The following is a 24648-nucleotide window of genomic DNA, read 5'->3' as shown; positions in this document are numbered from 1 at the left end:
CATTGACTCAACTGTCAAAGATAATGTAAAGCGGAAAAAGCTACTGGTCCAAAACATACAGGAAATCCAGGACTCGATGAGAAGATCAAACCTAAGGATAATAGGTATAGAAGAGAGTGAAGACTCCCAGCTCAAAGGACCAGTAAATATCTTCAACAAAATCATAGAAGAAAACTTCCCTAACCTAAAAAAAGAGATACCCATAGACATACAAGAAGCCTACAGAACTCCAAATAGATTGGACCAGAAAAGAAACACCTCCCGTCACATAATTGTCAAAACACCAAACGAACAAAATAAAGAAAGAATATTAAAAGCAGTAAGGGAAAAAGGTCAAGTAACATATAAAGGGAGACCTATCAGAATCACACCAGACTTCTCGCCAGAAACTATGAAGGCCAGAAGATCCTGGACTGATGTCATACAGACCCTAAGAGAACACAAATGCCAGCCCAGGTTACTGTATCCAGCAAAACTCTCAATTAACATAGATGGAGAAACCAAGATATTCCATGACAAAACCAAATTTACACAATATCTTACTACAAATCCAGCACTACAAAGGATAATAAATGGTAAAGCCCAACATAAGGAGGCAAGCTATACCCTAGAAGAAGCAAGAAACTAATCGTCTTGGCAACAAAACAAAGAGAATGAAAGCACACAAACATAACCTCACATCCAAATATGAATATAAAGGGAAACAATAATCACTATTCCTTAATATCTCTCAATATCAATGGCCTCAACTCCCCAATAAAAAGACATAGATTAACAAACTGGATACGCAACGAGGACCCTGCATTCTGCTGCCTAAAGGAAACACACCTCAGACACAAAGACAGACACTACCTCAGAGTGAAAGGCTGGAAAACAACTTTCCAAGCAAATGGTCAGAAGAAGCAAGCTGGAGTAGCCATTCTAATATCAAATAAAATCAATTTCCAACTAAAAGTCATCAAAAAAGATAAGGAAGGACACTTCATATTCATCAAAGGAAAAATCCACCAAGATGAACTCTCAATCCTAAATATCTATGGCCCAAATACAAGGGCACCTACATATGTAAAAGAAACCTTACTAAAGCTCAAAACACACATTGCACCTCACACAATAATAGTGGGAGATTTCAACACCCCACTCTCATCAATGGACAGATCATGGAAACAGAAATTAAACAGTGATGTCGACAGACTAAGAGAAGTCATGAGCCAAATGGACTTAACGGATATTTATAGAACATTCTATCCTAAAGCAAAAGGATATACCTTCTTCTCAGCTCCTCATGGTACTTTCTCCAAAATTGACCATATAATTGGTCAAAAAACGGGCCTCAACAGGTACAGAAAGATAGAAAAAATCCCATGCGTGCTATCGGACCACCACGGCCTAAAACTGGTCTTCAATAACAATAAGGGAAGAATGCCCACATATACGTGGAAATTGAACAATGCTCTACTCAATGATAACCTGGTCAAGGAAGAAATAAAGAAAGAAATTAAAAACTTTTTAGAATTTAATGAAAATGAAGATACAACATACTCAAACTTATGGGACACAATGAAAGCTGTGCTAAGAGGAAAACTCATAGCGCTGAGTGACTTCAGAAAGAAACAGGAAAGAGCATATGTCAGCAGCTTGACAGCACACCTAAAAGCTCTAGAACAAAAAGAAGCAAATACACCCAGGAGGAGTAGAAGGCAGGAAATAATCAAACTCAGAGCTGAAATCAACCAAGTAGAAACAAAAAGGACCATAGAAAGAATCAACAGAACCAAAAGTTGGTTCTTTGAGAAAATCAACAAGATAGATAAACCCTTAGCCAGACTAATGAGAGGACACAGAGAGTGCGTCCAAATTAACAAAATCAGAAATGAAAAGGGAGACATAACTACAGAGCCAGAAGAAATTCAAAAAATCATCAGATCTTACTATAAAAACCTATATTCAACAAAATTTGAAAATCTTCAGGAAATGGACAATTTCCTAGACAGATACCAGGTATCGAAGTTAAATCAGGAACAGATAAACCAGTTAAACAACCCCATAACTCCTAAGGAAATAGAAGCAGTCATTAAAGGTCTCCCAACCAAAAAGAGCCCAGGTCCAGACGGGTTTAGTGCAGAATTCTATCAAACCTTCATAGAAGACCTCATACCAATATTATCCAAACTATTCCACAAAATTGAAACAGATGGAGCCCTACCGAATTCCTTCTACGAAGCCACAATTACTCTTATACCTAAACCACACAAAGACACAACAAAGAAAGAGAACTTCAGACCAATTTCCCTTATGAATATCGACGCAAAAATACTCAATAAAATTCTGGCAAACCGAATTCAAGAGCACATCAAAACAATCATCCACCATGATCAAGTAGGCTTCATCCCAGGCATGCAGGGATGGTTTAATATACGGAAAACCATCAACGTGATCCATTATATAAACAAACTGAAAGAACAGAACCACATGATCATTTCATTAGATGCTGAGAAAGCATTTGACAAAATTCAACACCCCTTCATGATAAAAGTCCTGGAAAGAATAGGAATTCAAGGCCCATACCTAAACATAGTAAAAGCCATATACAGCAAACCAGTTGCTAACATTAAACTAAATGGAGAGAAACTTGAAGCAATCCCACTAAAATCAGGGACTAGACAAGGCTGCCCACTCTCTCCCTACTTATTCAATATAGTTCTTGAAGTTCTAGCCAGAGCAATCAGACAACAAAAGGAGATCAAAGGGATACAGATCGGAAAAGAAGAGGTCAAAATATCACTATTTGCAGATGACATGATAGTATATTTAAGTGATCCCAACAGCTCCACCAGAGAACTACTAAAGCTGATAAACAACTTCAGCAAAGTGGCTGGGTATAAAATTAACTCAAATAAATCAGTTGCCTTCCTCTATACAAAAGAGAAACAATCCGAAAAAGAAATTAGGGAAACGACACCCTTCATAATAGACCCAAATAATATAAAGTACCTCGGTGTGACTTTAACCAAGCAAGTAAACGATCTGTACAATAAAAACTTCAAGACACTGAGGAAAGAAATTGAAGAAGACCTCAGAAGATGGAAAGATCTCCCATGCTCATGGATTGGCAGGATTAATATAGTAAAAATGGCCATTTTACCAAAAGCAATCTACAGATTCAATGCAATCCCCATCAAAATACCAATCCATTTCTTCAAAGAGTTAGCCAGAACAATTTGCAAATTCATCTGGAATAACAAAAAACCCAGGATAGCTAAAGCTATCCTCAACAATAAAAGGACTTCAGGGGGAATCACTACCCCTGAACTCAAGCAGTATTACAGAGCAATAGTGATAAAAACTGCATGGTATTGGTACAGAGACAGACAGATAGACCAATGGAATAGAATTGAAGACCCAGAAATGAACCCACACACCTATGGTCACTTGATTTTTGACAAAGGAGCCAAAACCATCCAATGGAAAAAAAGATAGCATTTTTGCAAATGGTGCTGGTTCAACTGGAGGGCAACATGTAGAAGAATGCAGATCGATCCATGCTTATCACCCTGTACAAAGCTTAAGTCCAAGTGGATCAAGGACCTCCACATCAAACCAGACACACTCAAACTAATAGAAGAAAAACTAGGGAAGCATCTGGAACACATGGGCACTGGAAAAAATTTCCTGAACAAAACACCAATGGCTTATGCTCTAAGATCAAGAATCAACAAATGGGATCTCATAAAACTGCAAAGCTTCTGTAAGGCAAAGGACACTGTGGTTAGGACAAAACGGCAACCAACAGATTGGGAAAAGATCTTTACCAATCCTACAACAGATAGAGGCCTTATATCCAAAATATACAAAGAACTCAAGAAGTTAGACCGCAGGGAAACAAATAACCCTATTAAAAAATGGGGTTCAGAGCTAAACAAAGAATTCACAGCTGAGGAATGCCGAATGGCTGAGAAACACCTAAAGAAATGTTCAACATCTTTAGTCATAAGGGAAATGCAAATCAAAACAACCCTGAGATTTCACCTCACACTGTGCGATTGGCTAAGATCAAAAACTCAGGTGACAGCAGATGCTGGCGAGGATGTGGAGAAAGAGGAACACTCCTCCGTTGTTGGTGGGATTGCAGACTGGTAAAACCATTCTGGAAATCAGTCTGGAGGTTCCTCAGAAAATTGGACATTGAACTGCCTGAGGATCCAGCTATACCTCTCTTGGGCATATACCCAAAAGATGCCTCAACATATAAAAGAGACACGTGCTCCACTATGTTCATCGCAGCCTTATTTATAATAGCCAGAAACTGGAAAGAACCCAGATGCCCTTCAACAGAGGAATGGATACAGAAAATGTGGTACATCTACACAATGGAATATTACTCAGCTATCAAAAACAACGAGTTTATGAAATTCGTAGGCAAATGGTTGGAACTGGAAAACATCATCCTGAGTGAGCTAACCCAATCACAGAAAGACATACATGGTATGCACTCATTGATAAGTGGCTATTAGCCCAAATGCTTGAATTACCCTAGATCCCTAGAACAAACGAAACTCAAGACGGATGATCAAAATGTGAATGCTTCACTCCTTCTTTAAATGAGGAAAAAGAATACCCTTGGCAGGGAAGGGAGAGGCAAAGATTAAATCAGAGACTTAAGGAACACCCATTCAGAGCCTGCCCCACATGTGGCCCATACATATACAGCCACCCAATTAGACAAGATGGATGAAGCAAAGAAGTGCAGACCGACAGGAGCCGGATGTAGATCGCTCCTGAGAGACACAGCCAGAATACAGCAAATACAGAGGCGAATGCCAGCAGCAAACCACTAAACTGAGAGTAGGTCCCCTATTGAAGGAATCAGAGAAAGAACTGGAAGAGCTTGAAGGGGCTCGAGACCCCAAAAGTACAACAATGCCAAGCAACCAGAGCTTCCAGGGACTAAGCCACTACCTAAAGACTATACATGGACTGACCCTGGACTCTGACCCCATAGGTAGCAATGAATATCCTAGTAAGAGCACCAGTGGAAGGGGAAGCCCTGGGTCCTGCTAAGACTGAACCCCCAGTGAACTAGTCTATGGGGGGAGGGCGGCAATGGGGGGAGGGTTGGGAGGGGAACACCCATAAGGAAGGGGAGGGGGGAGGGGGATGTTTGCCCGGAAACCGGGAAAGGGAATAACACTCGAAATGTATATAAGAAATACTCAAGTTAATAAAAAAAAAAAAAAAAGAAAACCCAGAAAAAAAAAAAAGAAAACACAGGTAAACAGGTAGAAACACTTAAAGAGGAAACAAATAAATCCCTTAAAGAAATACAGGAAAACACAATAAAACAGGTGAAGGAATTGAAGAAAGTGGTCCAAAACCTAAAAATGGAAGTAGAAACAATAAAGAAAACACAAATGGAGGCAATTGTGGAAATGGAAAACCTAGTAAAGAGGTCAGGAACTACAGATGCAACAACAGAATACAAGAGATAGAATCTCAGGTGTAGAAGATACCTTAGAAAATATAAACACAATGGTCAAAGAAAATTCAAAACATAAAAAACTCCTAACCAAGACCAAACCTAAGAATAATAGGAATAGAAGAGAGAGATTCCCAGCTCAAAGGACCAGAAAACATCTTCGACAAACTCATAGAAGAAAACTTCCCCAACCTAAAGAGAGGGCCACAAATGTACAAGAAACCTATAGAATGCCAAATAGATTGGACCAGAAAAGAAACTCCTCCCGTCACATAATAGTCAAAACACCAAACACACAAAATAAAGAAAGAATATTAAAAGCAGTAAGGGGAAAAGGTCCAGTAACATATAAAGGCAGACCTATCAGAATCACACCAGACTGCTCACCAGAGACTATGAAAGCCAGAAGATCCTGGACAGATGTCATACAGACCCCAAGAGAACAAAAATGCCAGCCCAGGCTACTATACCCTGCAAAACTCTCAATTGTCATAGATGGAGAAACCAAAATATTCCATGACAAAAGCAAATTTAAACAGTATCTATATACCAATACATCCCTACAGAGGATTCCAAAAGGAAAACAACACAAGGAGGGTACCTACACCAAAGGGAAAAAACAAAAACAAGAAATTAATCATCTCACAACAAAACCAAAAGGAGAGAATCACATATACATAAAGCCACCTACAACAACAAACATAACAGGAGCTAACAATCATCTGTCTTTAATATCTCTCAATATCAACAGACTCAGTTCCCTAATAAAAATACACAAGCTAACAAACTGGATATTGAAGCAGGATCCAGCATTTTGCTGCAGCAAGAAACACACTTCAATGACAAAGACAGACACGACCTCAAAGCAAAAGGCTGGAAAAAAAGACTTCCAAGTAAATACTCCCAAGAAACAAGAGGGAGTTGCCATTCTAATAGCCAATAAAATAGACTTTCAACCAAAAAGTTAATTGGGATGGGGAAGGACACTTCATATTTATCAAAGGAAAAATTCATCAAGAGAAAGTCTCAATTCTGAACATCTATGCCCCAAATGCTAGGGCATCCACACTCATAAAAGAAACTTTACTAAAGCCCAAAACACACATTGAACCCCCAACACAATAGTGGGAGAATTCAACACCCCAGTCTCACCAATGGACAGGTCATTGAAACAAAACTAAACAGAGACACAGTGAAACTAATATAGGTTATGAGCCAAATGGATTTATCAGATATATACAAAACATTTCACCCTAAAAATGAATAAACCTTCTTAGCACCTCATGGTACCTTCTCCAAAATTAACTATATAATTGGTCACAAACAAGCCTCAGTAGATACAAGAAGATTGAAATTATCCCATGCATCCTATCAGATCACATGGACTAAGGCTAGACTTCAACAACAACAACAACAACAACAACAACAACAACAACAACAACAACAACAACACCCCAGAAAACCCACATACTCATGGAAACTGAAACACTCTACTCAACAATAACTTTGTCAGGGAAGAAATAAAGAAAAAAATTAAAGACTTCCTCGAATTCAATGAAAATGATGACACAGCACACCCAAACTTAGGGGCTACAATGCAACAAGCGATAAGAGGAAAATTCATAGCACTAAGTTCTCTCCTAAAGAAATTGGAGGGCTCCTATACTACATAACCAAGAGGAGTAGATGGCAGGAAATAGTCAACACAGGGCCTAAATCAACCAAAGAGAAACAAAGAGAACTATACAAAGAATCAACAAATCCAAAATCTGGTTCATTGTGAAAATCAACAGGATATGTAAACCCCTAGCTAAAGGGTCCAGAGAATTATCAGAGTCAGAAATGAAAGGAGAGACATAACAACAGAAACTAAGGAAATTCAAAGAAACATCAGATCCTACTATAAAAGCCTATATTCTACAAAACTGGGAAATCTGGATTAAATGGATGATTTTCTAGACAGATACCAGGTACTAAAGTTAAATCAAGAGCAGGTAAACTATCTAAACAGTCCCATATCCCATAAGGAAATAGAAGTCATTAAAAACATCCCAACCAAAAAAAAAAAAAAAAAAAAAAAAGCTCAGGGCCAGATGGCTTTAGTGCAGAATTATACCAGACCTTCAAAGAAGACCTAATACCAATATTTTTCAAATGATTCCATAAAATAGAAACAGAAAGAACACTACCTAATTCATTCTATGAAACTGCAATTACTCTGATACCTAAACCACACAAAGACCCAACAAAGACAGAGAACTTCAGACCAATTTCCCTTATGAATATCGACGCAAAAATACTCAATAAAATTCTGGCAAACCGAATCCAAGAGCACATCAAAACAATCATCCACCATGATCAAGTAGGCTTCATCCCAGGCATGCAGGGATGGTTTAATATACGGAAAACCATCAACATAATCCATTATATAAACAAACTGAAAGAACAAAACCACATGATCATTTCATTAGATGCTGAGAAAGCATTTGACAAAATCCAACACCGCTTCGTGTTAATAGTATTGGAGAGATCAGGAATTCTATGCCCATACCTAAGCACAATGAAAGAAACATACAGTAAAACAACAGCCAATATCAATTTAAATGGAGAGATACTGAAAGCAATCTCACTAAAATCAGGGACAAGACAAGGATGCCCACTCTCCCCGTATTTATTCAGTACTCAAAGTTCTAGCTAGAGAAATAAGAACAAAAGGAGATCAAGGGGATACATATTGGCAAAGAAGAAGTCAAAGTATCACTATTTATTTGCAGGTGATATGATAGTATACATAAGCCACCCCTAAAATTCCACCAGAGAACTTCTACACTGATAAACAACTTCAGCAAAGTGACTGGATATAAAATTAACTCAAGCAAATCAGTAGGCTTCCTTTATACAAATGATAAACAGGCTGAGAGAGAAAATAGTGAAACAGCACCCTTCACAATAGCCACAAATAATATAAAATACCTTGGTGTGACTCTAACCAAGCAAGTGAAAGATCTTTTATGACAAGAACTTCAAGTCTCTCAGGAAAGAAATCGAAGAAGACCTCAGAAAATGGAGAGATCTCCCATGCTCATGGATTGGCAGAATTAACAGTAAAAATGGCCACACTACCAAAAGCAATCTACAGATCAAAATTCCAATACAATTCTTCACAGACATGGAAATTCCAACACAATTCTTCACAGACATGGAAAGAGCAATTCTCAATTTCATATGGAAAAACGCCACCACCACCACCACCACCACCACCACCACCACCACCACCACCACCACCACCAACACCACCCAAGGATATCAAAAACAATTCTTAACAATAAAAGAACTTCTAAGGAATCACCATCCCTCACTTCAACTTGTACTAATTACAGAGCAACCGTGACTAAAAACTGCATGGTATTGGTACAGAGACAGACAAATTGATGAATGGAGTAGAATTGAAGACCCAGAAATAAAACCACATAATTATGGACACTTGATCTTTGACAAAGAAGCAAAAAATATACAATAGAAAAAAGAAAGAATCTTCAATAAGTGGTGCTGGTCTAACTGGTAGTTGGTATATAGAAAAATAAAAATAAATCCATATTTGTCACCTTGCACAAAGCTCAATTCCAATTGGATCAAGGACCTCAACATAAAACCAGATACACTGAATCTAATAGAAAAGAAAGTGGGAAAGAGCCTTGAACTTATTGCACGGGGAGGGTGTTGTAAACAGAACCCCAATGGCTCAGGCTCTAAGAACAAGAATTGATAAATGGGACCTCATGAAACTGAAAAGCTACTGTAAGGCAAAGGACACCGTCATTAGGGCAAATTGGCAACTTACAGATTGGAAAAAAAAAAACCTTCACTAACCATACATCTGATAGAGGGCTAATATCCAAAATATATAAAAAAGAACTGAAAAGCTAACCTCCAAAAAAACAAAAAATCCAATTAAAAAATGGGGTATAGAGCTAAACAGAGAATTTACAACAGAGGAATCTGGAGTCGCCAGAGAAGCACTTAAAGAAGTGTTCAAACTCCTTAGTCATCAGGGAAATGCAAGTTAAAAGGACCCTGAGATTCTACCTTATACTAATTAGAATAGCTAAGATCAAAAACTCAGGGGACAGCACACATTGGTGAGGATGTGAAGAAAGAGGAACACTCCTCCATTGCTGGTGGGATTGCAAACTAGTACAACCTCTCTGGAAATCAGTCTGGAGGTTCCTCAGAAAATTGGACATTGCACTACTTGAGGACCCAGCTATACCTCTCTTGGGCATATACCCAATAGATGCTCCAACATACAACAAAGACACATGCTCCACTATGTTCATAGCAGCCTTATTTATAATAGCCAGAAGCTGGAAAAGAACCCAGATGCCCTTCAACAGAGGAATGGATATAGAAAATGTGGTACATTTACAGAATGGAGTACTACTCAGCTATTAAAAACAATGACTTTATGAAATTCATAGGCAAATGGATGGAACTAGAAAAATATCCTGAGTGAGATAACTCAGACCCCAAAGGACATAGACCCCAAAGGACATACATGGTATGTACTCACTAATAAGTGGATATTAGTCAAAACAGTACGGAATACCCAAGATACAATCCATAGAACTCACAAAGGGTTAATGAGCTGATGGGCCCAAGTGAGGATGCCTCAATTCCACTTAGAGGGAGAAGAAAGCAATCACAGGAGGGAGAGGGAGGGAGGGACCTGGGTTGGAGAGGGGAAGGAGAGGGGGAAAGGGAACAGGATCAGGTACAGGGAGGTGGGAACAGGAGAGAAGCATTGAAGACCAGCAGAAAGAATGGCAACAGGCAACCTCTGGAGGTGAGAGGTTGGGGAACTCTCTAGAAAGTACCAGAGACTCTCAGGATGCAAAAGAAGGGACCTTAGATAAACTGTCCTACAGTGGGGAGAGGGACCCTGTAGAGTTCACCTCCAGCAGAAAGACAGGCCATCAAGTGGAGGGATGGAGTTGCCATCCCACAGTCAAAAACTCTAACCCAGAACTGTTCCTGTCTAAAAGAACTGAAGGAACAAAAAAATGAAGAAGAGTTTGAGGGAAAGGTGGTCCAGTGACAAGGCCCAACTTGGTATTCATTTCAAGGGGAGGCTCCAAGGCCTGACACTATTACTGATGCTATGGTGTACTTACAGACAGGAGCATGGCTGTCCTCTGAGAGGCATTACCAGCAGTTGACTGAGACAAATGCGGATACTTAGACCCAACAAATGGATGGAAGTCAGGGACCCTGTAGTTGAGTAGGGAAAGGCTGGAGGAAGCTGAGGAGGAGGGAGACCCCATAGGAAAACCAGCAATCCCAAATAACCCAGACCCCTGAGATCTCACAGACACTGAGCCACCACTCAGGGATCATGCACTAGCTGGTTCAAGGCCCCAGAGGACTGACTGATCTGGCCTCAGTGGAAGAAGAGGTGCCTAACCCTAGAGAGACTTGAGGCCCCAGGGAGTGGGGATGCCTGGGGGAAGGGGTATAAGGCAGCAGGGTGGAAAGACATCTTTTTGGAGACAGGGGGTCGGGAGAGGGGGGGAAGATGGGATGAGGAACTGTGGGAGGATGGACCAGAAAAGGAAGGAGGTGAGGTTAACGAATGGATTGTGACAAAATAAAAGTAAAAAAAGGGGGGGGGGGAGAACGGTGCTAGTACTCTCTCTGTCTCTGACTTGTTTTGTGGCCTTGAGCCAGCTGCTGGACCTCTCTCAGCCTATTTCCACATCTGAAATACCAGGAGATTGGGGAGGAGAGGCCCCGACATCCCATGATTCTCCCCAGAGGATGCTCACCCTCTTCTGCAGCTGAAAAGCTTTGGGCAAATCAGAGGAAAGTGAGCCACTGGTCACAGATGAACCCTTTTCCAAATCTTCTGTCTTCTCCCACTGCCCTCCCCGCCCCACTGTCAGGAGCTTGCAGCACTGGCTCGCTCGCCAAACGTGTTGCCATGACAACGGGTTACAAATAACTCAGATGCCTGCAAAGATTTTAACCCAAGAGCTGCTGGCTGCTGGGCCAAGGGTTTCTTGCTCCTTTCCCAGACCCAGACTAAGGGAACAATGCCCAGGAATTCTTTAGGATCAATTCTCTCCCCTGATGACAGGCCTGCCAAGGTTCCTCAGTGTCACAAGAATAAGACCTGGCAATCCAGGTCCTCTGAAAACCTGATTCAAATCTTTCCTATCTTATTTCCCATTCTCCCCCATTAAGAAATGATCGCTCCTATTTTTGACAGCTGCTGTCTGACAGGCCTGGTGTTGGATGCTTTATATGCAATATCTATGAAAATCTCCCCCAAACTTCTATTAAGTAGAAGGTATTGTCCCGCCTGAGACTATACGCTGCCTGAGACATTTACAGTGAGGATGGAGGCTTTTGGATATAAGGAACTCAAACTCAAATCCCTAAGATTCCCAAACCCAGGCATTTTGTCTTGCCCATGGTTCAAAAAATGTAGGCCTACATAATTTGTATATCCAAATAAAACCATGGACAAGTAAAACTCTATATCCTAACATTTAGTTAAGAAGATAGAAATACAGCTGGGCACAGCGACACATGTCCGTAATCCCAGCTACTCAGGAGGCTGAGATAGAACGATCCAGTGCCAGCCTAGATAATTTAGTGAGATCCTGCCTCAAAAACTGCTTTGGGCATAGTGGCAAATGCCTTCAATTCTAGCACTCCTGAGATAGAGTCAGAGGCAAGTGGATCTCAGAGTTTGAGGCCAACTTGGTCTACACAGCGATTTTCATGCTATCCAAACTATAGAGTGAGACCCAATATCAAGCAAAAAATATACTTAAAACTGAATTCAAGAATACATTAAAAACACCATTCATCATGAGTAAATTGACTTCATTCCATACATGCCATGAAATGGCCCAAATATATCCAAATAAATAAATATAATAAACTACATAACTGGACTAAAAGAGAAATCTCATGGCCATTCCAATAAATAAGAAAATTCCTTTGACAAAGTCCACTCCATTCATGATAAAAGACCCCAAAACAGGCTGGAGAGGTTTCTCAGTAGTTAATGGCATCTGTTGATTTTACAGAGAACCTGATTTCAGTTCCCAGCACCTATATGGTATCTCACAATAATCCACAACTCCAATTTCATGGGATTTTTATACTCTCTTCTGACCTCTGTAAGTTTCAAGCATGAAGATGGTAAACATACAGACATACAGGCAAGATATACTTCTGCATAAAAAAATACATAAATCTTAAAGTAATTTAAGATTCCAGGACACTAAAGACTGGGGAACATGCCATTAAAAGCTATATAGATAAATTTACAGTAAATATCTTGATAATTGAAGGAAACCTCAAAGCATCCCCATTAAGATCATGAATAAGACAAAAGAAGAGATGCTTTTAAACTCTTCTAAAGAACCTAGCATTCACACCTAGGCCCACATCCCTGGTCCAAGGGGAAACTGCACATTGCCTCTGGACAGAGACATATAGGAACAGACAGCCTGGTCTGCGCCCAGGACCGAACTGATCTTGCCAAACAGCTCCCTGCAACCAAATCCCATGGGTGAGAGAGCTGGACCCTCAGAAGTGTGGACACTCCTGAGAAGTCAGAGGAGACTACCCTCTACCCACAGTCCAGACTCAAGAGGGAATCATATAGTGCCAACTGTGCCCGCTGGGTGCAAGGACCTAGGAGCAATCAGGGGCAGGACCTTTTGATTCCTGCCCGCTCCTAGAGCTGGAAGACAGTCTCCAGGAGTGCCTCCACAGCTGAGAAAAGAGCACCTGTTCTCAGGAAAGGCTGAAAGAAAACAGGAAAACAGTTCTACAGGAGTACTGACACAGAGGCCTATAGCAGGGCCAAGTCACATGCAGAAACAGCAAGACAAGCAAACACCAGAGACAACCCAATGACTAGAGGCAAGTGCAGGAAATTAATCAACAGAAACAAAGACTACTTGGCATCATCAGAGCCCAGTTGCCCCACCAAAGAAAATACTGGATATCCAAACACACCAGAAAAGCAAGATTTAGATTTGAAATCACATTTTTTTTGATAATGATGGAGGACATAAAGACATAAAGAACTCCCTTAGAGAAATGCAGAAAAGCACAAGTAAACAAGTAGAAGCCCTTAGAAAGGAAACACAAAAATCACTGAAAGAATTACAGGAAAAACAACTGAAAAGGTGAAGGAATTGAAAATGGAAATAAAAACAATAAAGAAAGCATAAAGGGAGACAACCCTGGATATAGAAAACGAAGGAAGAGACAAGGAGCCATAGACACAAGCATCACCAACAGAATACAAAAGATAGAAGAGAGAATCTCAGGGGCAGAAAATACCATAGAAAACATCAACACAACTGTCAAAGACAATGTAAAATGCAAAAAGCTCCTAGCCCAAAACATACAGGAAATTCAGGACACAATGAGAAGATCAAACCTAAGGATAATAGGTATAGAAGAAAGTGAAGACTCCCAACTTAATGGGCCAGTAAATATATATCAACAAAATTATAGAAGAAAACTTCCCTAACCTAAAGAAAGAGATGCCCATAAACATACAAGAAGCCTACAGAACTCCAAATAGATTGGACCAGAAGAGAAATTCCTCCTGTCACATAATAGTTAAAACAGCAAATGCACGAAATAGAGAAAGAATATTAAAAGCAGTAAGGGGAAAAGGTCAAGTGACATATAAAGGCAGAGCCATAAGAATCACACCAGACTTCTCACCAGAGACTATGAAAGCCAGAAGATCCTGGACAGATGTCATACAGACCCTAAGAGACACAAATGATAGCCCAAGTTACTGTATCCGGCAACACTCTCAATTAACATAGATGGAGGAACCAAGATATTCCATGACAAAACCAAATTTACACAATATCTTTCTACAAATCCAATGCTACAAAGGATAATAGATGGAAACCTCCAACACAAGGAGAGAAACTACACCATACAGAAAGCAAGAATATAATTTCCTTGCAATGAAACCAAAAGAGAGACAAATAAACATAATTCCACCTCTAACAATGAAAATAACAGGAAGCCATAATCACTATTCCTTAATATCTCTCAACATCAACGGACTCAATTCCTCAATAAAAAGACATGGACTAACAGACTGGATATGTAAAGAGGACCCAGCATTTTGCTGCATGCAGGAAAAACACCTCAGAGACAAAGACAGATACTACCTTAGAGTAAATGGCTGGAAAACAATTTTACAAGCAAATGGCCCGAAGAAACAAGCTGGAGTTGCCATTCTAATATCAAATAAAATTGACTTTCAACCAAGAGACATTAAAAAAGATAAGAAAGGACACTTCATATTCATCAAAGGAAAAATCCACCAAGGTGAACTCTCAATCCTAAATGTCTATGCTCCAAATGCAAGGGCACCTACATTCATAAAAGAAACCTTACTAAAGCTCAAAGCACACATTGCACCTCACACTATAATAGTAGGAGATTTCAAAACCTCACTCTCATCAATGGACAGATCATGGAAACAGAAATTAAACAGAGATGTAGAGAAACTTACAGAAGACATGAACCAATTGGATTTAACAGATATTTATAGAACATTCCATCCTAAAACAAAAGGACATACCTTCTTCTCAGCACCTCATGGAACCTTCTCCAAAATTGGCCATATAATCGTTCACCAAAAAGGCCTCAACAGATACAGGAAGATGGAAATAATCCCATGAATCGTATCAGATCACCATGCACTAAGACTGGTCTTCAACAACAACAATAGTGACAGTAAGCCCATATAGATATGGAAGTTGAACCATGCTCTACTCCATGACAACTTGGTCAAGGAAGAAATGAAGAAAGAAATTAAAGACTTCTTAGAATTTAATGAAAATGAAGATACAACATTCCCAAACTTATGGGACACAATGAAAGTGGTACTAAGAGTAAAACTCGTAGCTCTGAGTGCCTGCAAAAAGAAACAGGAGAGAGCATATGGCAGCAGCTTGAGAGCACACCTTAAAGCTCTAGAACAAAAAGAAATAAATAAACCCAAGAGGCAGGAAATAATCGAACTCAGGGCTCAAATCAACCAAGTAGAAACAAAAAGGACTATACAAAGAATAAAAAAAACAAAAACCAAAACAAAAAACCACCACCACCACCAACAACAACAACAAAAAAACCCCCAAAAACAAAAAAACAAAAAAACCCCCCAAACAAACAGGGGCTAGTTCTTTGAGAAAATCAACAAGATGGATAAACCCTTAGCCAGACTAACAAGAGGACACAGAGAGTGTGTCCAAATTAACAAAATCAAAAATGAAAAGGGAGACATAACAACAGAGCCAGAGGAAATTAAAAAAAACCATCAGATCCTACTACAAAAGCCTATATTCAACAAAACTTGAAAATCTGGAGCAAATGGACAATTTCCTAGACAGATACCAGGTACCAAAGTTAAATCAGGAACAGATAAACCATTTAAACAACCTCATAACTCCTAAAGAAATAGAAGCACTCATTAAAAGTCTCCCAACCATAAAGAGCCCAGGTCCAGATGGATTCAGTGCAGAATTCTATCAGACCTTCATAGAAGACCTCATACCAATACTATCCAAACTATTCCACAAAATTGAAACAGACAGAGCCCTACCGAAATCCTATGAAGCCACAATTACTCGTATACCAAAAACCACACAAAGACCCAACAAAAAAAGAGAATTCAGACCAATTTCTCTTCTGAATACTGATGCAAAAATACTCAATAAAATTCTTGCAAACCGAATCCAAGAACACATCAAAACAATCATCCATCGTGATCAAGTAGGCTTCATCCCAGGGATGCAGGGATGGTTTAATATACGAAAATCCATCAATGTAATCCACTATATAAACAAACTCAAAGATAAGAACCACATGGTCATTTCATTAGATGCTGAGAAAGCATTTGACAAAATTCAACACCCTTTCATGATAAAAGTCCTGGAAAGAATAGGAATTCAAGGCCCATATCGAATCATAGTAAAAGCAATATACAGCAAACCAGTAGCTAACATCAAACTAAATGGAGAGAAACTTGAAGCAATCCCACTAAAATCAGGGATTAGACAAGGCTGCCCACTCTCTCCCTACTTATTCAATATAGTACTCAAAGTCCTAGCCAGAGCAATCAGACAGCGAAAGGAGGTCAAAGGGATACAAATTGGAAGGGAAGAAATCAAAATATCACTATTTGCAGATGATATAATAGTATACTTAAGTGACCCCAAAAGTTCCACCAGAGAACTACTTAACTTGAGAAACAACTTCAGCAAAGTGTTGGGGTATAAAATTAACTCAAACAAATCAGTAGCCTTCCTCTACTCAAAGGATAACAGGCTGAGAAAGAAATTAAGGAAATGACACCCTTCACAATAGTCCCAAATAACATAAAATATCTTGGTGTGACTTTAACCAAGCAAGTGAAAGATCTGTATGACAAGAACTTCAAATCTCTGGAGAAAGAAATTGAGGAAGATCTCAGAAGATGGAAAGATCTCCCATGCTCATGGAGTGGCAGGATTAATATAGTAAAAATGGCTATTTTGCCAGAAGCAATCTACAGATTCAATGCAATCCCCATCAAAATTCCTACTCAATTCTTTATAGAGATAGAAAGAGCAATTTGCAAATTCATTTGTAATATCAAAAAACCCAGGACAGCGAAAACTATCCTCAACAATAAAAGGACTTCTGGGGGGAATCACCATCCCTGACTTCAAGCAGGATTACAGAGCAATAGTGATTAAAAACTGTATGGTATTGGTACAGAGACAGGCAGGTAGATCAGTGGAACAGAATTGAAGAACCAGAAATGAACCCACACACCTATAGTCATTTGATCTTTGAAAAAGGAGCTAAAACCATCCAATGGAAGAAAGATAGCATTTTCAACAAATGGTGCTGGTTCAACTGGAGGTCAGCATGTAGAAGAATGCAGATTGATCCATTCTTATCATCATGTACAGAGCTTAAGTCCAAGTGGATCAAGGACCCCCACATCAAACCAGATACAATCAACCTAATAAAAGAAAAAGCGGGGAAGAGTCTCGAATACATGGGCACTGGGGAAAATTTCCTGAACAAAACACCAATGGCTAATGCTCTAAGATCAAGAGTCGACAAATGGGACCTCATAAAATTGCAAAGCTTTTGTAAGGCAAAGGACACTGTCATTAGGACAAAACGGCAACCAACAGATTGGGAAAAGATCTTTACCAATCCTATATCTGATAGAGGGCCAATGTCCAAAATATAGAAAGAACTCATGAAGTTAGACTACAGAGCCAAATCAGCCTATTAAAAATGGGGTACAGAGATAAACAAAACATTCTCAGCTGAGGATTATCGAATGGCCAACAAGCACCTAAAGAAATGTTCAACATCCTTAGTCATCAGGGAAATGCAAATCAAAACAATCCTGAGATCCCACCCCACACCAGTCAGAATGTAAATAATAAATAAAAAATATAATAAAAAATAATAAATAAAAAATGTAAGATAAAAAACTCAGGTGACAGCAGATGCTGGCGAGGATGTGGAGTTAGAGAAACACTGCTCCATTGTTGGTGGGATTGCAAACTGGTACAACCATTCTGGAAATCAGTCTGGAGGTTCCTCAGAAAATTGCACATTACATTACCTGAAGACCCAGTTATACCTCTCTTGGGCATATACCCAAAAGATGCTCCAATATACAAGAAAGACACATGCTCCACTATGTTCATAGCAGCCTTATTTATAATAGCCAGAAGCTGGAAAGAACCCAGATGTTCTTCAACAGAGGAATGGATACAGAAAATGTGGTACATTTACAGAATGGAGTACTACTCAGCTATCAAAAACAATGACTTCGTCCACAGCTCCCTGCTCCCAAACCCCGTGGGAGAGAGAGCTCACCACCCGGACAGGTGGGCACTCCTGAGACTGCAGAGCAGGAGAGGCCACCAATACTGCCCAATCTTGCCCACATCCCTGGCTCAAGAGGAAACTGTATAGGGCCTCTGGGAACCGGAAGATAGGGGCACTCAAGTGGCAGGTCCCCTGCGGTCCAGACACTGCCTGGACCTGAAGGGACCTGATCAACAGCTCCCTGCACCCAAATCCCATGAGAGGGAGAGCTAAACCTTCAGAGGGGCAGACACGCGTGGGAAGCCAGAAGAGACTACACTCTGACCACACTTCTGACTCCAGAGGAAAACACCTAATACCATCTGGGAACCCTGTGCCCAGGGGCCCAGGGAAAAGGAGGCACAGGCCCTCCTGATTGCCACCCTCACAGAGAGCTAAAAGGTAGGCCCCCAGGAGCCACTTCAGCTATGGGACCACAGGTAAGACCAACTTTTCTGCTCTAAGTGACCTGCCTGGTGGACTCAGGACACATGCCCACAGGAACTGCTGAAGACCAGTAGACAGGAAACACTACACGCGTGAGAGCAGAACACTCTGTTCCCATAACTGGCTGAAAGAAAACAGGAAAACAATTCTACAGCACTCCTGACACACAGGCCTATAGGACGGTCTAGTCACTGTCAGAAATAGCAGAACAAGGTAACACCAGAGACAACCTGATGGCGAGAGGCAAGCGCAGGAACCCAAGCAACAGAAACCAAGACTACATGGCATCATCAGAGCCCAATTCTCCCACCAAAGCAAACACTGAATATCCAAACACACCAGAAAGCAAGATCTAGATTTAAAATCACATTTGATCATGATGATGGAGGACTTTAAGAAAGACTTAAGAACTCCGTTAGAGAAAAGCAGGAAAACATAAATAAACAAATAAAAGCCTAGAGAGAGGCATCACAAAAATCCCTGAAAGACTTCCAGGAAAACACAATCAAACAGGTGAAGGAATTAAAAATGGAAATAGAAGCACTAAAGAAAGCACAAAGGGAGACAACCCTGGATATAGAAAACGAAAGGAAGAGACAAGGAGCCGTAGATACAAGCATCACCAAGAGAATACAAGAGATAGAAGAGAGAATCTCAGGAGCAGAAGATTCCATAGAAATCATGGATACAACTGTCAAAGATAATGTAAAACGGAAAAAGCTACTGGTCCAAAAGATACAGGAAATCCAGGACTCAATGAGAAGATCAAACCTAAGGATAATAGGTATAGAAGAGAATGAAGATTCCCAGCTCAAAGGTCAACAAAATCATAGAAGAAAACTTCCCTAACCTAAAGAAAGAGATGCCCATAAAAATACAAGAAGCCTACAGAACTCCAAATAGATGGGACCAGAAAAGAAACACCTCCCGTCACATAATAGTCAAAACACCAAATGCCCAAAACAAAGAAAGAATATTAAAAGCAGTAAGGGAAAAGGGTCCAATAACATACAAAGGCAGACCTATCAGAATCACACCAGACTTCTCACCAGAGACTAAGAAAGACAGAAGATCCTGGACAGATGTCATACAGACCCTAAGAGAAAACAACTGCCAGCCCAGGTTACTGTATCCAGCAAAACTCTCAATTAACATAGATTGAGAAACTAATATATTCCATGACAAAACCAAATTTACACAATATCTTTCTACAAATCTAGCCCTACAAAGGATAATGAATGGTAAAGCCCAACATAAGGAGGCAAGGTACACCCCAGAAAAAGCAAGAAACTAATGGTCTTGGCAACAAAACAAAGAGAAGAAAAGCACACAAACATAATCTCACATCCAAATATGAATATAACAGGAAGCAACAATCACTATTCCTTAATATCTATCAACATCAATGGACACAATTCCCCAGTAAAAAAACATAGACTAACAAACTGGATACGCAATGAGGACCCTGCATTCTGCTGCCTACAGGAAGTACACCTCAGAGACAAAGACAGATACTACCTCAGAGTGAAAGGCTGGAAAACAACTTTGCAAGCAAATGGTCTGAAGAAGCAAGCTGGAATAGCCATTCTAATATCGAATAAAATAAAATTGATTTTCAACCAAAAGTCATCAAAAAAGATAAGGAAGGACACTTCATATTCATCAAAGGAAAAAATCCACCAAGATGAACTCTCAATGCTAAATATCTATGCTCCAAATACAAGGGCACCTACATACATAAAAGAAACCTTACTAAAGCTCAAAGCACACATTGCACCTCACACAATAATAGTAGGAGATTACAACACCCCACTCTCATCAATGGACAGATCATGGAAACAGAAATTAAACAGAGACATAGACAGACTAAGAGAAGTCATGAACCAAATGGACTTAACATATTTATAGAACATTCTATTCTAAAACCAAAGGATATACCTTCTTCTCACCACCTCATTGTACTTTCTCCAAAATTGACCATACAATTGGTCATAAAACAGGCCTCAATAGATACAGAAAGATAGAAATAATCCCATGTACCCTATCAGACCACCACAGGCTAAAGCTGGTCTTTAATAACAATAAGGGAAGAATAAATGCCCACATATACGTGGAAGTTGAACAATGCTCTAGTCAACGATAACCTGGTCAAGGAAGAAATAAAGAAAGAAATTAAAGACTTCCTAGAATTTAATGAAAATGAAGGTACAACATACCCAAACTTATGGGACACAATGAAGTGCTAAGAGGAAAACTCATAGCGCTGAGTGCCTGTAGAAAGAAACAGGAGAGAGCATATGTCAGCAGCACCGAAAAGCTCTAGAACAAAAAGAAGAAAATACACCCAGGAGGAGTAGAAGGCAGGAGATAATCAAACTCAGAGCTGAAATCAACCAAGTAGAAACAAAAAGGACCATAGAAAGAATCAACAGAACCAAAAGTTGGTTCTTTGAGAAAATCAACGAGATAGATAAACCCTTAGCCAGACTAACAAGAGGACACAGAGAGTGTGTCCAAATTAACAAAATCAGAAATGAAAAGGGAGACATAACTACAGATTCAGAGGAAATTCAAAAAGTAATCAGATCCTACGACAAAAGTCTATATTCAACAAAACTTGAAAATCTTCAGGAAATGGACAATTTCCTAGACAGATACTAGGTACCAAAGTTAAATCATGAACAGATAAACCATTTAAACAACCCCATAACTCCTAAAGAAATTGAAGCAGTCATTAAAGGTCTCCCAACCAAAAAGAGCCCAGGTCCAGACGGGTTTAGTGCAGAATTCTATCAAACCTTCATAGAAGACCTCATACCAATATTATCCAAACTATTCCACAAAATTGAAACAGATGGAGCCCTACCGAATTCCTTCTATGCAGCCACAATTACTCTTACACCTGAACCACACAAAGACCCGACAAAGAAATAGAACTTCAGACCAATTTCCCTTATGAATATTGATGCAAAAATACTCAATAAAATTCTGGTAAACCAGATCCAAGAGCACATCAAAACAATCATCCATCATGATCAAGTACTCTTCATCCCAGTCTTGCAGGGATCGTTTATTATACAGAAAACCGTCAACGTAATCCAGTATATAAGCAAACCTAAAGATAAAAACCACATGATCATTTCATTAGATCCCTTCATGACAAATGTCCTGGACAGAATAGGAAGTCAAGGCCCATACCTAATCATAGTAAAAGCCATATACAGCAAATCAGTAGCTAACATCAAACTAAATGGAAAGAACTTGAAGCAATCCCACTAAAATCAGGGACTAGACAAGGTCCCCCCCCTCCCTATTTATTCAATATAGTTCTTGAAATTCTAGCCAGAGCAGTCAGACAACAAAAGGAGATCAAAGGGATGCAGATTGGAAAAAATATCACTATTTGCAGATGATATGATGGTATATTTAAGTGATCCCAAAAGTTCCACCAGAGAACTACTAAACCTGATAAACACCTTCAGCAAAGTGGCTGGGTATAAAATTAACTCAAATAAATCAGTAGCCTTCCTCTACACAAAAGAGAAACAAGCCAAGAAAGAAATTAGGGAAACGATACCCTTCATAGTAGTCCCAAATAATATAAAATACCTCGGTGTGACTTTAAAGAAGCAAGTGAAAGATCTGTACGATAAGAACTTCAAGCCTCTGAAGAAAGAAATTGATGAAGATCTCAGAAGATGGAAAGATCTCCCATGCTCATGGATTGGCAAGATTAATATAGTAAAAATGGCCATTTTACCAAAAGCGAGCTACAGATTCAAGGAAATCCCCATCAAAATACCAATCCAATTCTTCATAGAGTTAGCCAGAACAATTTGCAAATTCATCTGGAATAACAAAAAACCCAGGATAGCTAAAACTATCCTCAACAATAAAAGGACTTCAGGGGGAATCACTATCCCTGAACTCAAGCAGTATTACAGAGCAGTAGTGGTAAAAACTGCATGGTATTGGTACAGAGACAGACAGATATACTAGTGGAATAGAATTGAAGACCCAGAAATGAACCCACACACCTATAGTCACTTCATTTTTGACAAAGAAGCCAAAACCATCCAATGGAAAAAGGATAACATTTTCAGCAAATGGTGCTGGTTCAACTGGAGGTCAGCATGTAGAAGATCCATGTTTATCACACTTTACAAAGCTTAAGTCCAAGTGCATCAAGGACCTCCACATCAAACCAGATACACTCAAACTAATAGAAGAAAAAGAGGGGAAGCATCTTGAACACAGGCGGGCTGGAGAAAATTTCCTGAACAAAACACCAATGGCTTATGCTCTAAGATCAAGAATCGACAAATGGGATCTCATAAATCTGCAAGGCTTCTACTGTAAGGCAAGACACTTTGTTTAGGACAAAATGGCAACCAACAGATTGGGAAAAGATCTTTACCAATCCTACAACAGATAGAGGCCTTATATCCAGAATATACAAAGAACTCAAGAAGTTAGACCGCAGGGAGACAAATAACCCTATTAAAAATGGGGTTCAGAGGTAAACAAAGAATTCACAGCTGAGGAATGCCGAATGGCTGAGAAGCACCTAAAGAAATGTTCAACATCTTTAGTCATAAGGGAAATGCAAATCAAAACAACCCTAAGATTCTACCTCACACCAGTGAGAATGGCTAAGATCAAAAACTCAGGCGACAGCAGTTGCTGGCGAGGATGTGGAGAAAGAGGAACACTCCTCCATTGTTGGTGGGATTGCAGACTGGTACAACCATTCTGGAAATCAGTCTGGAGGTTTCTCAGAAAATTGGACATTGAACTATCTGAGGACCCAGCTATACCTCTCTTGGGCATATACCCAAAAGATGCCCCAACATATAACAAAGACACATGTTCCACTATGTTCATAGCAGCCTTATTTATAATAGCCAGAAGCTGGAAAGAACCCAGATGCCCTTCAACAGAGGAATGGATACAGAAAATGTGGTACATCTACACAATGGAATATTACTCAGCTATCAAAAACAATGGCTTTATGAAATTCATAGGCAAATTGTTGGAACTGGAAATATCATCCTGAGTGAGGTAACCCAATCACAGTAAAACACACATGGTATGCATTCATTGATAAGTGGCTTTTAACCCAAATGCTTGAATTACCCTAGATGCATAGAACACATGAAACTCAAGAAGGATGACCAAAATGCTAATGCTTCACTCCTTCTTGAAAAGGGGAACAAGAATACCCTTGGGAGGGAATAGGGAGGCAAAGTTTAGAACAGAGGCAGAAGGAACACCCATTCAGAGCCTGCCCCACATGTGGCCCATACATATACAGTCACCAAACTAGATAAGATGGATGAAGCAAACAAGTGCAGGCAGACAGGAACCGCATGTAGATCTCTCCTGAGAGACACAGCCAGAATACAGCAAATACATAGCCGAATGCCAGCAGCAAACCACTGAACTGAGAACGGGACCCCTGTTCAAGGAATCAGAGAAAGGACTGAAAGAGATTGAAGGGGCTCGAGACCCCATATGAACAACAATGCCAAGCAACCAGAGCTTCCAGGGACTAAGCCACTACCCAAAGACTATACATGGACTGACCCTGGTCTCCCACCTCATAGGTAGCAATGAATAGCCTAGTAAGAGCACCAGTGGAAGGGGCAGCCCTTGGTCCTGCCAAGACTGAACCCCCAGTGAACGGGATTGTTGGGGGGACGGCGGTAATGGGGGGAGGATGGGGAGAGGAACACCCATAGAGAAGGGGAGGGGGACGGGCTAGGGGGATGTTGGCCTGGAAACCGGGA

At 40.0% G+C, this 24648-nt stretch overlaps 1 long non-coding RNA gene across 1 annotated transcript in view; it reads right to left on the bottom strand.

Annotated features, from left to right (window-relative positions):
* The window catches only part of LOC134484046 (uncharacterized), an 83248-nt gene extending 71838 nt beyond the window's left edge, over window positions 1-11410 (bottom strand). Inside the window, exon 1 of the long non-coding RNA XR_015646942.1 lies at window positions 11299-11410. This is a non-coding gene — a long non-coding RNA (uncharacterized LOC134484046). The remainder of the gene's footprint in view (window positions 1-11298) is intronic.
* Window positions 11411-24648: the final 13238 nt, after the last annotated feature.

The sequence above is a fragment of the Rattus norvegicus genome, chromosome X, assembly GCF_021556685.1.
Source record: "Rattus norvegicus strain SHRSP/BbbUtx chromosome X, alternate assembly SHRSP_T2T, whole genome shotgun sequence".
In the NCBI taxonomy this organism is placed as follows: domain Eukaryota; kingdom Metazoa; phylum Chordata; class Mammalia; order Rodentia; family Muridae; genus Rattus; species Rattus norvegicus.
This window is presented reverse-complemented; position numbering and strand designations above follow the sequence as displayed.